Source organism: Callithrix jacchus, chromosome 14, assembly GCF_049354715.1.
Source record: "Callithrix jacchus isolate 240 chromosome 14, calJac240_pri, whole genome shotgun sequence".
Taxonomy (NCBI): Eukaryota; Metazoa; Chordata; class Mammalia; order Primates; family Cebidae; genus Callithrix; species Callithrix jacchus.
This window is the reverse complement of record NC_133515.1, coordinates 18,774,193-18,792,914: the sequence shown is the minus strand read 5'-3', so window position 1 is coordinate 18,792,914 and position 18,722 is coordinate 18,774,193. Positions and strand designations below refer to the sequence as shown.

Genomic DNA, 18,722 nt, shown 5'->3' with positions numbered 1-18,722 from the left:
ACCTGCATTTGCATATTAAAAGGCTAAGGTAGGAGGGCCAGTTTTTTTGTGGTCTTCATAAATGACACACCTGGTCAAACCAATCCCCTGGGCCCTATGCAAATAAGATACCACCTTCTCCAGCCTCCCAATATAACTGATGACTTTTCTGCTGCACAGGAGGTTTTTCTCTCTGTTAGGAGAGCACCCCTCCCTCCGTCTCTGTAAGGAGGAGCTTTTTTCCTTCTTTCTTGCCTATTAAACTTCCTGCTCCTTAAAACCACGACTATCCAAGTGGTTTATCAAATCGGTGGTAGACAAAGAACTTTGGTGTTTCTGCAGTCATCACAGCCAAATCAATGGGGTCAACTCATTAGCATAACAAAGCATAATTTCTATCAGTCACAAATTTCAAGAGATTTTGAAACTCTGAACTAGGAACCCAGGAAAATGATCAGCATTTTTTTTTATTATTATACCACAGACATGATCTGCATCACAGAGGTGATCTGCATCTTTGAACATAAGCTTAAAATTTCATGAGCTTTAAAAGGATACCCCACTAATTTTTAAATTATTTTTTAAATATTTTTAAATTTTAATTTTAAGTAATCACTAAAAATGGAATTTTGTTCATTAAGTGTTAATGAAATAAAAGCTTGTCATTGAAATTGTAAATATATATATATATGGGTAAAGGTGAGAACACCTGACTTTCCCCCTTTGAAAGGTGATAGGTTGCAGTGATGTAATATGCAAATGTGGGGCAGAAATGGTGATTTGGTGTTTCTTCACTACTTCCCAGAACAACTGTGTCTGAGCATGCTGGGCAGCTGGAAGTCGCCCACCCTGGACAATTAACCAAGCTCTTTATTCCCACTACGGCAAGAGGTAAAATTCATCTGTTGTCTGTGCAGGAAGGACCCATGCAATGGTGTTCCTGTCTGCATTTGGGCGTCTTCAATAACAGATGCCTACCGTGTCCCAGTTTATTTTCACAAAATTTGTTTCTCAGCAAGAAGAGAAAAGAAACTTGAAAACAGAAAAGGGTAAGATGAGAGAACTCAGTTTAAAAACAACAGAAGCGGTAAGTAGCAAAGCCTCAAATCACATCAAAGGTATGACACATCATTTGCGGTGGAGTCTGTGCCACACTTTCTTCACAGATGCTACCTCTGCTTCACCTTGTTCCATTTTAACCCTGATGGAGGTGAAATGACATAGTACTGTGTTTTTCTCTCTCCAGGTCATCTTATGTTAGGTGTGTGAGGCACGGGCAGAAAAAAATGTACTTCATTGGAAAGACACACTCTTTATAAATCCCATTTCCCAATTATACGTACCTGTTTCCCTGTTTGCCGCATTAACCTGACAGGAGAAGCAGGGTATATATCAGGAAGCTGCTAGGAAAGTGTTGGCCTGGTTTACAGCAAGTCAGCTGCCTTCCCGGAGCTTTCATTTACTTGTCTGTAACCTGAGGGGGGTCGTGTATCTTCCTGTATCCAGCCTCGCCACCACTCCTTGTGCTTGTACACTACTAGTTATATTTTAGTGAAAGTTTCAGAGGAATCGGGGTAGATCTCTTCATAAAGGCTCAGCAGGGATGGAGAAGTCAGTTGCTGTTGTACTTGAAAATCACCATTGGGTATCCCATGGCTTCAGACTTTAAGAAACTTTCATCTTCAAATGCAGGAATTTCTATAAACAGTTTTTACAACTGTTCACTCGCCCTGCTGGAAGCACTTAGCTTTGTGAAGTCTCCCATTCCGTTTTCGGAATTCTGAGCAAAACTGGCTTCACTGAGCAGCCACTCATGGGGCCTGGTTGTGCCCTTGGGGCTCTCCAAGGAGGAGACAAAGACTTTCCTCTTGACAGCCCTTCAGATGTTTGAAGATGAGCAGTCAGGCCAGTCCTTGGACTCTGTTCTTCTAGGCTTGACATCCCCAGCATGGGTTCCCCAGGACTCAGTCTTCTCTTTAAAAAGATGGGGGTAGGGATAGCAATGCCTGTTCACACACCGTCCTTCTGTCTTTAATATGTAGCTCTTGGTCAGTATATTACAGTAGGGGTTTTTGTCCTCTGTTGAAGAATCAGCTTTATATAAAATGTCTGGTTTATAAACTCCTGGAGAGTAATTCTGATCCACAGAATAAGACAGTGCTGCTTGTTAAAAATAGGCCCTTAGGGGAGCAGGTGATATAACTTGAAAAGCTGATGGCCAAGGGTTTCTGGCCAAGCTTAAACTACTGCCGGTCACCGTGACTCACACCTGTGATCCCAGTACTTTGCAGGTTGAGGCAGGAGGATCACTTGAGACCAGTAGTTCAAGACCAGCCTGGTCAGCATAGCTAGATCCGGTCTCTACAAAAAATAAATTATCTGCGCATGGTGGCACACATCCGTAGTCTCAGCTGCTCAGGAGACTGAGGTGGGAGGATGGCTCGAGCCCAGGCATTTGAGCCTTCAGTGAACCATGATTGCACCACTGTACTTCAGTTTGTTCAGCCTGTGTGAGAATGACACCTGTCAAAAAAACAAAAAGAAACAAATAAAAACAAGCTTCACACCTGACAGGCTTGAAATTTCTCCTGTGGTCACAGCTTACTCCTGTTCTTAGGCAGCTAGCTGCAAGGGCAATGGTTGAGTGGGAGAATGTTAATTTGCTGTTGCCAAGCCAAGTATAGGCTCAAGAAACTCCAGGTCCAAAAGGCATACTTTGGAGGGAGGAGCTGAGACCCTGCTGTGCTGAGGCATAAATAAGCTAATGGGTGGTGGGGACAAGGGAGAGGAATAATGTGAGTCATGATCTGAGTCATGATCCCTGCTGTGTTCCTAACACCCTGTATCCCAGGAGATGTTTGTCATTCAACCTCTCTGGCTATCATTTTTTTCATATGTAAAAATAAGACGAGATCCATTTTTCCCTACCTTTGTGTAGTCAGGATCCATTCAACATGTATTAAAGTGCACTCACTCTGACAGGCTCTGTGTAGGCTCTGAAGGTTTTACAGTGAGCAAAAACAGGTGTGAGCTTTTCCTGGGGTTCACAGTCTAGCAGGGTTGGCTTAAGTGCAGATCAAGGAGATTGAAAACAGGAATATTAAGAGGTAGGGAGTGAGCCAGGTCTTGTAAAACACATGAAGGGTTTTCATCTTAATCCTAAGAATAAGTGGAAACTTTCACTCTTGATATATTACAGGAACTGGAATGGAAATCCCTTTAAATAAGAGATCTCATGAACTTAAATAGGGGGAACAATGGACCTATTTTTTTCTGCAAACCCTAACTCAAATTTAGCCTTTTCTTCAATTATAAATGTAGGCAACAAACTGTGATGGAGAAATAGCTCTTAGCTGTGATTCTGCCACATATAGAAATCAGATATATCATCACATTATAGTTGTTATAGGTATCTCAAAATGTTGTTTACTTTGAAATCACAATCGCTGTAGACCTACCAGTAAGTCTTGTTACTTACAGCATGAAGAAATGTATTTATTGCTATCTCATACATTTGTCTTTTGAAAGGCTGGAAACTTTTTCAGTGTAATTGATTTCCTTTGTAATCCTGTGTACTTGATTTTATGCATTTAAAAATGTTATTCTTAATAGAGACAAAAAAGGTAAAGAATGTTTGGTTTGAAATAAATGACCAAATAGGAGTTTCATCTCCAGCGGTATGACAGATTAATGTAAATAAATCCCCTAATGAGAGCAAATGAAATGCTGGGTATGACTTTATATACACTTTCCTTAGATGATAAAGAATCTGCAGAGTCCCAAAAGGAAGGGAAAACCAGCTATTGCTTGAAAATGTCTGCAGAATCATGTAGAGCTTGAGAATCTTTGAAGGCTGCAGAGGGCTCAGCACAGGAAATAAAGTTTAGGTCAGATTACTCTACATCACACTGAGCTCCCAAAAGGCTCTACCTTGGTGTAGGGGCCGATGAGAAATAAATCCATCACATAGAACGGGGCGGTGAGGATGCTATCTTTTCACATTTCAGTTTGGTGGGAGTGGACTGAGAACCATAAGTACAAGGTGTCCCTGTAAAAAACAGGTGTGGTCTGTAAATCCACAAGCACAGAATGTAAGGTGGTCCCAGTTAGGTAGGCACCACAAGCCACTAGCAAAAGAAAATGCAAGTGCTGTCTGGAGAAATTCAACTGAATTCAGCCTTCAAGTGTTTCTTAAAAACAACATTCCAAAGAGAATGAGCAAGTCATCGTTAGGAATTACATAAAATCAAGGAGACAATCACTGTGAGAGAGAAACAATGGATGGGAGGCTGAAAGAGATTCACAAAGACCTCAGATCCTGGAAGTGACAAAAATATGAAAGTATTTTATACATTTTAAAAAATGAGAGAAACTTGAAAATCTGTACAAGGAACAGGAGATAGAATCAAGCATATTTGATTAAGAAAGGAAAAATATAATTGAAATTTACATATTTGAATAAAACATTTCAGAAAGAACTAATAGAATAAGGAAGAGACACCATTCAAAGAAAAAATGGAGAATTTTCCAAATTGTTTGAAAGACACCAATCTTCAGATTAAGCCCAACAAACCTCAAACATATTAATATTTATAGAAATGGATGTAGCTATAGATAACAAAGAAAAAAGTACCTCTCAAAACCATTGGAGAGGACAGTATCACTGACAGAAGAATGGCTATTAAATGAATAATGAAATGCTTAACATCAGCAATGGAAACAAGAGACTGTAAAATAAATTCAAAGTATTGATTAAATAACGAAGAATTCTATGCCAAGTAAAACAAGGGAAAGTGCCAAACAAACTTGAAAATTTACCACCAAATGGCCCTCACTAAATGGATTCTGAAGGATATGATTCAGACCGAGGGAAAATAATCTCAGGCGCATGGTCTGAGTTTTAAGGAGAAACAGTGAACTAAGATAATTATGTGACAATCTAAAGAAACCATTGATTATGAAACAAAGATAATTTGTGGGGAAAAATAAAGCAGGCTGGATGTAAAATGCCAAGTTGCAGTCACATATAAGTTTGAAGGGGGAATGCAAGGCCCAATACTGACTTATTAATGTGTATGAAATAAGGCAAACACTAATAGGATAGATTCAGTGTATACCCTCAGTGGAAGTAGAGAGAAAAGAGTCCAAATGAAGGAAGAGAAGGGAAAAGAACAAGTAAACTGGAGCAAATCGAATGTTCAAATGTGATGTTATAAATAAAACCAAATCACTAATCACAATAAGCATAAGTGGACTAAAGTCTCCAGTTAAGGATTTGTTATATTTTAGAAACAAAACAAAATTCAGCTATGTGCTTATTAACCAGAAACACCTAAAATACAGAAAGATTAAAAGTCAAACAATGGACAAGATAAACCAGGAAAATAACCCAAAGCAGGCAAGTATAGTCGTATTAATAGTAAAGGATAATTTAGGCAAAAACTATTACAAGAAATTTCCTACATAATGATAATTCCACTTACTAGGAAAAGGTATTGATTCTAAATATACGTATATATGAAGTGTGTATAGCCTCATGATATATAAGGCTAGACTGACAGAATTAAAAGGAAAAATTTTAAACCACCATCATAGTAGAAGATTTAAACACATGTCTCAGTTTAGTAGATCAAACAGACCAAAAATCAGTAAGAAAATAGAAAATGTGAATAGTAACACTACAGAGCTTGAATTAATGGGCTTTTACTGCCTCTGACATTTGGAAAAGACATGCTTCTTTCAAGCACACATGGAACCGTTGCTGGGATTGACACACCCTAATCATAAGGCTTGACCGATACACTTCAAAGGATTGAAATACTCCTGACCACATTTCTTACTGCAATGCAATTAAGTTGGGAAACAAAGCATGTAAGATAATTAGAAAAGTTCACTCACTTGGAAATTTAATAACACATCAATGTATGGGTCAAAGGAGAAATCATAATTAAAATTAAAAGATTTCACCATCTAGTTTTTTACATCAGACGTGGAATACAATACGTGGAAGAAAATGTAGAGCACTGTTTGACTTAAAAAAAAAAAAAGCTCAAAATGGAGCTAAGATCTAATTGAATCAAAGACCCACAAAAGTAGAAGGAAGGAAATTAAAAGGACAGAAATTAGTAAAATAAACACACAAAAGAAGAGATCAACAAAACAAAACAAAACAAAACAAAAGACAAAAACTATTTATTTGAAAGGCATGATTCATTTAAAAAAAAAACACAAATGGAACAAAAAAGTGTAAGTGCAGATGCTGCAGAGAAAGACAAGAGGGAATAAGAACTGCTCTCAACACACTTCAGAACTTTAATATAGTGGATGACTTCCTAGAAAGACAGAACAGAACTTAGCAAAAGCAACTCAAAGAGAAACACAAAATCTGCATTATCCTTTGCTGTAAAAGAAATACAACCAACAGTCAAAACTTTTCCCATAAAGAAACCAAGTCGAAATAGCTCCGTCTGAATGCTGCTAAACATTCAGGAAACAACAGTTTCATTCTCACCATTCTTACACAGGGACTAGAAAACAAAACACTCTCAATTCGTTTTATGAGGCCAATATAACCTTGACAGCCAAACTGTAAGAACACAACCAGAAAGAGGAGTACAGGTCAATTCAATCTTTATGAACATGAAGATGCAAAATTCTGAACAAAAGTTACCAACCCAGATCCAGCAATGAATAATAAAAGATAATACATTATGATCAAGTTAGGTTTATTCCAGTGACTTGACTACTATTAGAATTGTTATCAATAAAATTCACCTTAGTAACAGATTTAAAAGGAAAACATCTCAATAAAGAAAAAAATAGAATTAAATATCCATATGCTGTATGACATTAAAAAAAGTTTTAGCATATTTTTAGAAGGAATTTTTTTTAGCTTGATAAAGGACATTTACAAAAAGAAAAAATCCATCAAGCATAGTTAAGGAAGTTAAGGAGAAACATAGAAAGCAGTCCCTTTAAGATAAGGAATGAAGCAAAGATGTCCTCCATCATCCACTTCACTCCCCTTTAAGACTGCGTTGGGATTTGAGCCAGCTCGGTATAGTCAAAAAAAAAAAAAAGAAAGAAACAAAAATTTTAAGGGTGAAAATGTAAAATGGTATGCTGCTGTAAAAAAAAAGTATGGAGGGTTCCTCAATTTTTTTTTCTTTTTTTTTGAGACAGAGAGTCCCATTCTGTTGCCCAGGCTGGAGTGCAGTGGCATGATCTTGGCTTATTGCAGCCTCTACTTCCTGTGTTCAAGTGATTCTCCTGCCTCAACCTCCCTAGCAGCTGGGATTACAGGTGCCAGCCACCACGCCCAGCAATTTTTGTATTTTAGTCCACCTTGGCCTCCCAAAGTGCTGGGATTACAAATGTGAGCCACCATGCCTGGCCTGATTCCTCAAAAATTAAACATAGAATTAATATATGATCCAGCATTCCCAAAGATAATTGAAAGCAGGGACACAAAAAGATACCTGCACACCCGCGTTCATAGCAGCACTATTCACAGTAGCCAAGAAGCAGCCCAGGTATCCATTGGTGGTTGAATGGACAAGCAAAAGTGGTCAATCCATAAAATTGAATATTATTCTGCCTTAAATGGGAAGGAAATTCTGACACATGCTACAACATGGATGAACCTTGAGGTCATTATGCTAAGTGAAATAAGCCAGACACAAAAAGACAAATACTGTATTACACTACTTATATGAAGTCCTAGAGTGGACATTCAGTGTCTCTCCTAGAGAGACAGATAGTAGAATGGGGGTTGCTAGGAGTTGGGGGTAGGAATGAGCAGTTAGTGTTTAAAAGATACAATATCAGTTTCGGAAGATAAAAAAGTTCCAGAGATGGATGCTGGTGATTGTTGCACAACGATGTGAATATGCTTAGCCACTGAACTGTACACCTAAAAATGCTTAAAATGGTAACTTATATATATATTTTACTACAATTGTAATTTGTTTGGATCCTCAAGTAAAAAAAGAATGGCCTTTGTTTATGATTGTCTGTAAACACTGCTGCTCTCAAGGCAGTGCTTCCTACTGGGCTCGGGATTATTGATCACACAGGGTTTGTGAATGGGAGAGTGTTTCAGAGGCTATCTGCAAAATTGTGTGTAATTTTTCTGAGGAAAAGAGCATGAAGCGTTCATCAGACTGTGGAAGGAGTCTGTGACACACAAAAGTCTAAGACCCATTCTGAGTGGCCCCTCTCATGCTGTTTATCTCCTCCCCCATCTTATTCCCTGCAATTCTGCATAGGCTGAGGCCAGACCCCCTCCTATCAGCAAAGGCTCAGATCCTTCACTTAGCCGCCCCCTCACCCCCCCACTTCCTCTTCTCCCTCTTCTCACCCAAATGCCACCTTTTCTTTCATTCACTCAGGTTGTTTACAATGCAAAGAATATCCTTAAATATGCTTGAATTCCTGGAACAAGATTTTATTGTTTATTTTTTAGATAACTGTGGCTCTGAAATCAACCAAATTTCAGGGTTTTTTTCTATTGCCCTTCATTTCCCGGATGGTAATGTTAAACAGGTCCAGCTCTAGCTCAGAACCAGAAAGGTTCTCTGTCGAATGACTGGAATCCTCCAAACCATGTTCTGTAACCACAAATCATTTTCAACTAGCCTCTCTTGCTGATTGTATGTCTTGCATTTCACATAGGCTGCATTTTAACAAACTAAGACCTCTCACCAGGCCTGTGGTCTATCTGGGTGGCAGTGAAGAATCTCAGGGTGATAACAGAGAGATGCCTCTCAAATGCAACTTCATAACATCAAGGGAATGAGAAATGTCATCAGCTTAATTTGCACCCAAATGAATTCTGAGACTTTTCTTTTTAACAAAATGCTTTATTTCTATTTTTAAATGAGATACATTGTTAGGCAGTCCCATGAAATATCAGAAGGCATTTACATGTGTCATTTTAACTCTTCTTTTCTGATCACACAAAGTAGGTAGAAAAGATCTGCTGAAATAGAACAAACTAGAAACCAAGCAGTGTAAGGCCTTTGGAGATACATGAAGAGAATCACTACTGGTTTCTTGTACAGCGTGTGGCAGGTCATGGTTAGTAGTCTTCATAGTTGACGCTGGCTCCATGCCTGAAACTGTAGGGGCTCCAGGGACCAATTGCAAAGTCTTCCTCATAGTGACGTTGGTGGTAATCACCATAGTACTCATGTCCATTTCGATCTCTGTTAAGCCAATAGGTGATGTCATCTTCAAATTTCTAGAGAAAAAGAGAGAGAATGATAGAGAATGGATTTAAGCACACACAGTCCCCTAAGACCTAATCTTACCTATGTTTTACTCCATGATGGGTTTTCTTCAATAATTAACAACCCTTAGTAAGAATAACTCCCCATTACCATATTGTTGTGCTCAGTGGCCAACACAGCCAGCAGTATTCACTCTGATAAAAGCTATCTTTTCCCAAAGGAGTGCAGGCTCATACCTTTGCAACGTTTTGTAAAATATTTGCTAAATATTCTCCAGACTAAATATTTTTTTTCTTTCTTGGTAAATCAAATGGACAACTGCCCAAAAACAGTAACAACTTGGCCTGACCCTCAGGCCACATCCCACTGTGGCAAATACTGTTTTATCTTCCTACCCATTCCTGTGCCTGGTTCTTTATATTGCATGTAGTAGATGCTTAATAAATGTTGCCCAAGTTAGATCAATGACTGCACTAGCCTATGATAGTGCTAGGGCAGAGAACTGGGGGTGTATTTGATGGTCACTCTTAATACCTATATTGTTGGTTTGAGTGCACACAGATGTACTTATTCATTCCACAAATACTATGAGATGAGCACCGTGTGTCAGGACCAGCCCTGGGCTGGGCACTGGGGGCTGCCAAAAACAGGGTCTCTGCCTGCAAAAAGCCTACTGTTCCTGAGAGACAGATACGAAAAGAGACAGTTGCAGCTAATAAAAGGGATGGGGAAGCTAAAGCCGAGTAAGAAGTGTAGAGTGATGCTCAGGTTTTTGGTTTGGGCAACTGATCTTTGCTATTCATATATATATTTTTTTAGGAGAAGCTAAATTTTCTTTGGTGGTGGTGAAAGTGCAAGATTAATTTAGACTAGGACTCACATATGTTGATGCTCAAGATGTGGCAAGAGATTTCGTGTGAGAACAAAAAGGCAGGGAGAAGATAGATGGGCTGAGTGAACGGGTCATGCAGTTTGGGGTACAGGGGAGTTTTTCTCCATGTGTGGACCATGCACCCTCTACATCCAAATCACACATGCAGGTTGTCAGGCACCAGCCGCTCCGTGCCTCCTGCGTGAAACTTTCTGATGTCTGGGTCTCAGCAACCTGTTTTTATTTTAACAAGACTGCCAGTGAACATTAATTAATATATGAGAATTTTGTGAGGCTGAAATCCACAGCCTAGCCTGTGATTGTGGTTTCTGGGGCTCAGTGGTCATCCACTCTTGGTGGCTTGTGGGCCAACTAGTGCTGGACTAAAGAGCATGATTCCAGTGTCTCACTGCCATTCTCTACACCTGGAGTCTGAATCATCTGAGCACACCTCAGCCTCTGCCTTGGGAAGGAGGACACTGACTTCTTTGGCTCCATCTCTAGTTTTGCCTCTCCCATTATACAACATTTTTGGGCATGGTGAAACATTCTTGCTTCTTGGGTTTTCTCATTTTATTTTATTTTTTTTAAGAGGGAGTTTTACTCTTTCACTAAGGCTGGAGAAGTGGTGCAATTTCAGCTCACTGCAACCTTTGCCCCCTCCCAGGTCCAAGCGATTCTCCTGCCTCAGCCTCCCAAATAGCTGGGGTTATAGCCATCTGCTACCATGCCTGGCTAATGTTTTTTTGTGTTTTTAGTAGAGACAGGGTTTCACCATGTTGGCTAGGCTGGTCTCTAACTCCTGACTTCAGGTGATCCACCCACCTTGGCCTCCCAAAATGCTAGGATTACAGGTGTGAGCCACCATGCCCAGCCTCTCATTTTATAAATTTAGGGTTTTAGCTTAAATATGTATTTTCAAAAAATTTAAAAAATGTTTGATGAATACAGAAATAATGTAAACTCAGATTTTAAAATCAGTATGTAAGAGAAGAGCATAGAAAAAGAAGATCATGTTCCTTTGCCAGAAACCACCACTAGTGACACTTGGATGTATTCACTGTAGTCTTTTTAGTGCCTGTTGATTTATTGTAACCTTATTGGATCCGAATCTTTATTCTGGTTTTGTCACAGAGATTATTTGAGCAGTTGCTGCATGCTAAACTCTGTTTTTTTTTTTTTTTTTTGAGATGGAGTCTCACTCCATCATCCAGGCTGGAGTGCAGTAGCGCGATCTCAGCTCACAGTAACCTCCACCTCCTGAATTCAAGCGATTCTTCTGTGTAATCCCCCTGAGTCGCAGAGACTACAGGCATGAGCCACCACATCCGGCCAATTTTTTGTATTTTTAGTAGATATGGGGTTTCACTCTGCTGAGCAGGCTAGTCTCAAACTCCTGACCTCAGGTGATCTGCTTGCTTTGGCCTCCCAAAGTGATAGGATTACAGGCATGAGCATTGTGCCCGGCACTGCATGTTAAACTCTTAATGCCCATTTTAATCATGGTCATCAAAGAAATGCAAATTACTAAAAGAGGATATAGCATTTTCATTTTTAAAATAAGTAAACATATATTTTTAATTTTCAATGAGAACACCAGATATTGTTGAAGATTCTAGGAAACTGTTGCTCTTACATGTGACTCACAGGAATGTGCAATTTGCAAATACTCAGAGACGGTTAAACATGATTCCACCCTTGCCACAGGAACCTCACTGGAAAGAATGTGTTCTAAGTAAAGGGCAAACTCCACAGAGATGCAAATAACAGCACCTGCCTTTTGGGTTGTTGTGAATGTGAAGTAAGTTCATACCTCTGAATACTTAGAATCATGCCTGGCTTAGTTTTTTCTTCACCTCCTGCAGTATTGTGTACACACCGTCTAAATGAATCATGTGCCCGTTTTGTAAAACACTTCCAACTGCCCAGTTGGAGGTGCTGCCCATGAAAAGCTTATTTGCTCCCTGGTGGGGCTGCACAGGCCTTGTGTCCTCCCTCTACGTCTCACACAAAGAGCTCAGCCTCCTCAGTCACTGTGGATGGATGCCCACATGGCCACATCTGTGACTTCCATGGGCTGCCATCTCACCTGTGCATGCACCCCAGCTGGGAACCTGAGATTATAAACCCTTTGTACTTCATTCAATAAATACATCCACTAATGCCATCTAGGTGCATGAACTGTAAACCATCTTTTCCTATAAGCGCATTGTCAAAATTTGCCCAAAACATCTACAAAGACCCATCTTCTCTTTACAAGTCCTTTTTCATCTCTTTTTCTTATCATCATAGGTCTGTCATGCTTGTTGTTTCTGACAGTCTTCAAGGTAAAAATGAAAAGGTTTTGGGGTATTGTGAGTTATTTTAAGAATACCCAGACAAAACTGTTCCGCCAAGTTAAAAGGGTTCCCAGGAGTCAGATTCCCAGTGAATCTACATCCCAGCCATTTTGGTCCATGACTGCCCTCCCTGGGTTCTGCCTCCTGAACGTGCCCTGGTGGAAACTTCCAGCCGTCACCCTTACACCATAGGTAATGTGATCCTGTGCCTGACAGCACTCCACATCTGATGGGGCTCTTATTTTAGGAATGAACAGCAAAGCTGAATTTTTGCTTCCTATTTCCCTGAGCCAGGCCTCCTCCCTGCCACTCTGCCCTGTGGAAGCCAGGCCTGCAGACAGAGGCAACACCCACCGCTTCATCAAAGCCCATGTAGAGAAACTGCTGGTACCACTGCTGCACCTAGGGCCGAGTCCGGTCCCACAGCTGCCGCTTCTGGCGGTTCAGGCTGCCGAGAAATCCTTTGGCTTTGTTCTCATCAATGGCCACATTAGTCTTAGTTGGAACAGGTGCTGAAATCATCAATTCCCCATCCCCAAAACACGAAGAATGATTAGTACCTTCCTCACTCGAAGTGAATCCTGTTATATATCCCATTCCACACCACCATGGTTTTGACTCTCAATTTCATTCTTACTTGCATGTGACAATGTGACACAGCCTGGGAGCATCAGTCACCACGCTTCATGTAAATTCTAATTGCTACAGCCCTATAAAGGGGCATGAACTAAATTTCAGCCCCTAGGTCCTCAGGGTAGAAATGAAATTCAGCTCATCCCCTGCAGCCCTCTAGCGCCCGGGACCCATGCCTCTCCCAGGGGCAAGTGACCCACCCCTCAGGCTCCGATTCAGGAAACCGACCGGATATCTAGTGCCACACGGGTATACTGACATGTCCATTGCATATGCAAACACCAGAGGGTTGTGCTTGGCTCAGGAGATTATGTAAGAAAAGGAACCGGAATGATGAGCCCAGGTGAGCAGGGACCAGCCCCTGCCCAACAGTAGAGCTGATTCTCTTACCAGGCTGCTGGGACACAAAGTCCCCTTAAGCCATTGCCTCTCTGAGCCTCACAGTCTGACCATTGATGCAGGGTACTGACCCTCACCGTCACACTGATGCTGCTAATGTTTTTCTATCACAGTCTCAATTGTTGAAACAGAACCACTTCTGCAGGTGTGCTTGAGGAAGCCACTATTCATTAGGTGTTCTGCCCCTGCTGTTACATTTTGAGCCTCTGTCCCTTCATCTATAAAAGCAGATGGACAGTTCCCCTTGATGACATTAGGAAAAAATGTACAGGATTATGGAAATGCAGGCCCGATGTGTTTGCTGGTCATATGGATAATTAGGAGCAGGTTTTTTTGTTTGTTCATTTGTTTTCTACAATCCCTTCAGGGACTGTTACACTGTTTTGTACACAGTAGGTGCTCAATATGTGTTTCTTGGTCTGAACTGAGTAAAGGCTGCAGGATGCACATGTAGGGGTTGTGACTGTCTCAGCAGCTTGCTCACCTATGGCAAGCTGGCTCTGTGAGGGCATTGTTCATCCCTGGCATCCGTGAGGAGAGGCTCCTGCAACCCCACAGCACAGGGGGGGACCATCTCAGCTGCCTCAGAGATTGGGGATGGACCAGGGTTTCATGGGTGGCTGGAAACCCAGGTAAAGATGCTGGGACCATCTCCAAGAAACTCCTTGCCCTCAAGAGGGTCCGCCTATTCTCGAGCCATCTGCTGGAGGGGGGGGGTCCCTGAGCAGCAAGTGGGGAATATGGGAAGAATGACTAGGACCCCACTTCAGGGAGGAAGTTCAGCCTGTTAGAATCCCCGTAAACTAGGAAGGAAAGAATAAGTGACTAAATGGTCGCATCAGAAATGTGGTAACACTTTTTCATTTCTAAAGGATTCTCAATTTTACAGATGGAAATGAAAGCTGGGAGAGGGAAAATGACATTCACAAGACCCCCCAATTGATCCACCTGATCTGATTACAGCAGGTCCAGAACCTGTGTGTTGTGACCCCTAGACTCTTCAATTTCTATGGCATTTTGCTGCTGTCACATTTATCTTAAATACACTTTTCAAAACAGAGGCTAATAACAAGAAGGCTTTCCTGTTTGAAACCTTTCCCCAAGAGCTCATTGGATACAGGGACTACCATAACAATGCGGTTCCATGCCTGCCCCACCAACTGAGGCTTATGTGTTCCAAAGATAGTCTCTAACGTGCTTCATGGTTCTAAAATAAATAGCATGCAATTAACACTGTACCACTGTTTCTTTTATTTTTGAGTCCACACTGACAGCTTTGAGAAAAATATCCTTCAGACATTTACTGGCACTAATATTTATCTAATAAAAGACCACACCACATATCCACAGAATAAGCCCTTCATATTTGCTGACCTTCTATGGAGTAAACACTTTTGATTTTCCAAATACAAGACTCCAGTGAGCACATTCCATATTGCCATTTCATTTCCATCCAGTTAAGAATGCATCCCTTATCCATTTGGGGAATATTTACCTTCTTGTTTTTGAAGCATCAGCTTGAGTTTATTTCCACTTATGCCACCTAAAGGAATGAAAATTGAAATCCATATCAGAGTTACACTGTACCCTTCAATTTATCAAATGCAGAAATCAGAGTGGGAAAAAAAGAACTGCAGGCCCCTACCCTGATTTGGCAACTTGGTGATATCACAGTATTTAATGCTTGTAGTATTCCCTGGCCAGCAGGACAAACAATTCAGGCGGCCCATGGCTAATATTGGTGATAATGACCACAGCTGACCAAGGGCATTATGATTTGAGCTAGTCAGAGTGATGCTGTTCTTTTAGCCCTGTGTCTTGCTATGAGGGGCAACCATCTGTCATGTGCATCTTTCTGCAAACTTTCGCTTCATGGTGTAATACATTGAATAGTGTCCTCCCGAAATTCCTAACCACGAGAAACCCCTGAATGTAAGCTTATTTGGAAATGAGGTCTTTTCATATATAATCTGTTAAGGATCTTAAAATTTTTCTTTAAAAAAATTTTTTTAACAGCCTGACTCATCACTGAGAGAGTCTCAAGATGTTATATGGGATTTAGATGAACAGAAATCCAGTGATTAGTGTTCTTATAAGAAGAGAGGATCCAGAGAGGTCACCCATGTGAAGACAGAGGCAGGCAGAAATGGGAGTCGGGCTCCCACATACTGGAGAACTTGCTTTCGCTCTCTAAAAGTGCAGCCCAGTTTTGTAGCTTGCCCATCACCCTAAAACCAAGCATGATTTGTACCACTTGCTGTTATTTGTATTTGATTTCAAAAGTATTTCTGATCAGCTCAATCATTTTTAATAGAAAATACCTTGTCTTCCCTAATAGAACACACCCCTCCACCCAGTAAACTGGCTTGCAGACCTATAGAAGCCTCTGACCCTTAACTGTTGCATGCAGACATGCTGACTTTGTAAGTAGTGAGTAGAGTATCTTCAGGTGTAAGGAACTGGAGTCTGGCCCCAGATTGGAGGTAATGGTGACCACTTTCTCAGCAGGGTTCTTAGCCTCTCATTCCATGGACAGACTAAAAGGGGGTCTAGAAAGGTGTGAAAAATTGTGTTTGCATCTGCAAAGGCACAATTTTCTGGGAATAGGAACCATAGCTTTTGCCACACTCTCAAAAGTATCTGTGACCCCAATTAAATTAAAAAACCCCACTTTGTTTGTGAATTACATCAATAAAGCTGGGAGAAAAGAAATAAATGTTTTAAAAGAGAGCCTCTGCATGAAGAACTTACTATGGAGTTGGGGAGAAAAAAATATCCACAGCTGAGAATTACAAACTGGCTGCCCTATGTAGGGATGTATTTTATTAGCATACCCACTGTTTACAGATTTTGAATTTGAAGACCTCTGAGCCAAGTTGCTCAGCAAATCCATGGTCCATAAGCAGCCACCTAACCTACTAGCCTCCTGTAGCATCTGGATTAAGGTGCTACCTACCTGCCTGCAGAGTCATTGGGCCATCCAGGGAGCCTGCTGGCCTGTCCTCTGGGATGGGACAGGGAACCTGCTAGAACTTACTAAGTCTATTTCCTGCTAAGTGCCTCCCTTGTAATTCACGGATATGGTGGAAACACTTTCTAGCTGTACAGGGAGAGCCCCAGTACATACCGCTGTCCTTGTAAATTAATTTTGCTCTCAAGAGTGTTTCAGCTTGGATGATAATTACATGGCCACCCAATTTTTCTAGGTTTAATGGCATGGAAATGGCTTCGTAAGATCTCCAGGGACACCCTGAAGGGCCAGGAAAAAGAGGTGGTGGTTGCCTTCACACCTTCCCTTGGAGAGCTGGGAGTCTGTTGGGTGGCGAGCTAAGGTATCAGTGTAGTGCACAGCAGCCCGTGGGTTTTTGTTTCCTGTGCTCAGGTCAGTCTACAGAGACGTCGTTGTTTAAAAAGCAATTGCAATCTTAGGCTGTTTAGTAAAGGATACTTAAAAAAAAGAAAGTACAAAAGAAGACATACATGAGGCCAACTAACACATGAAAAAATGCTCATCATCACTGGTCATTAGAGAGATGCAAATCAAAACTACATTGAGATACTATCTCACGTCAGTTAGAATGGCGACCATTAAAAAATCTGGAGACAACAGATGCTGGAGAGGATGTGGAGAAATAGGAACACTTTTACACTGCTGGTGGGAGTGTAAATTTGTTCAACCATTGTGGAAGACAGTGTGGCGATTCCTCAAGAACCTAGAAATAGAAATTCCATTTTTATTTTTATTTTTTTTTTGAGATGGAGTTTCGCTCTCGTTACCCAGGCTGGAGTGCAATGGCGTGATCTCGGCTCACCACAACCTCCGCCTCCTGGGTTCAGGCAATTCTCCTGTCTCAGCCTCCTGAGTAGCTGGGATTATGGGCATGCGCCACCATGCCCAGCTAATTTTTTGTGTTTTTAGTAGAGACGGGGTTTCACCATGTTGACCAGGATGGTCTCAATCTCTTGAAATTCCATTTGACCCAGCAATCCCATGACTGGGTATATATCCAGAGGATTATAAATCATTCTACTATAAGGACATATGCACACAAATGTTCATTGCAGCACTGTTTACAATAGCAAAGACCTGGAACCAACCCAAATGCCCATTGATCATAGACTGGAGAGGGAAAATGTGGCACATATACACGATGGAATATTATGCAGCAATTAGAAATGATGAGTTCATGTCCTTTGTAGGGACATAGATGAACCTGGAGACCATCATTCTCAGCAAACTGATACAGTAACAGAAAATGAAATACCACATGTTCTCACTCATAGGTGGGTGTTGAACAATGAGAACAGATGGACACAGGGAGGGGAGCACTACACACTGCGGTCTGTTGCAGGGAATAGGGGAGGGACAGTGCGGGGTGGGAAGTTGGGGAGAGATAGCATGGGGAGAAATGCCAGATATATGTGAAGGGGAGGAAGGCAGCAAATCACACTGCCACATGTGTACCTATGCAACTATCTTGCATGTTTTTCACATGTACCCCAAAACCTAAAATGCAATAAAAAAAATAAAGGAAGTAACTGTCCTGTCTCTGTACCACCACGGCTCTGAGCGGACCTCTTCTCTACTATTTAGTTCAGTTCACATCATCTGACTTGAAGAAGATCACAGAAAATCTGGAGTAGTGGTCAAAGGAGTGTCCATGGAGGACTAGGGCCCAAACATGTGTTATATGAGAAGAAATTAAAGGAATTTAGGTGTTTAACTTAGAGAAATAAAACTTCTGGGGCTGGATGTGGTGACTCAAGCCTATAATCCCAGCACTTTCGGAGGCCGAGGAGGGTGGATCGCCTGAGGTCAGGAGTTCGAGACCAGCCTGGCCAACTTTGTGAAACCCTGACTCTACTAAAAATGCAAAAAATTAGCTGATGTTATAGCACATTCCTGTACTCCCAGCTACTCAGGAGGCTGAGGCAGTAGAATTGCTTGAACCCAGGAGGCAGAAGTTACAGTGATACCATTACTGTATTCCAAGATACCATTACTGTATTCCATCCTGGGTGACAGAGTGAGAGAAAGAAAGAAAGGAAGAAGAGAAAAAGAAAGAAAGAGAGAGAGAGAAAGAAAGAAGGAAAGAAAGAGAAAGGAAGAAAGAAAGAGAAAGGAAGGAAGAAGGGAGGAAGGGAGGGAGGGGAAAAAAGAAGCTTGTGGGAGGAGAACAATGGCTTTGAGTGACTGCTGGGCCATGGGTTAGGGCATGAGTAAAATTTCCAACATCCAGATGGACAGCCACCCAAGATAGGACAAATGGC

The 18,722-nt window shown here is 41.3% G+C and overlaps 1 pseudogene across 1 annotated transcript; it reads right to left on the bottom strand.

Moving 5' to 3' along the window:
• Positions 1–8,795: 8,795 nt before the first annotated feature.
• On the bottom strand, positions 8,796–16,423 carry LOC128929523 (augurin-like; annotated as a pseudogene). Its single transcript, XR_013526033.1, has 4 exons — positions 16,408–16,423; positions 14,947–14,994; positions 12,774–12,931; positions 8,796–9,220 (listed from the first exon to the last, which is right to left on the bottom strand). The product of XR_013526033.1 is annotated as an augurin-like (transcript).
• Positions 16,424–18,722: the final 2,299 nt, after the last annotated feature.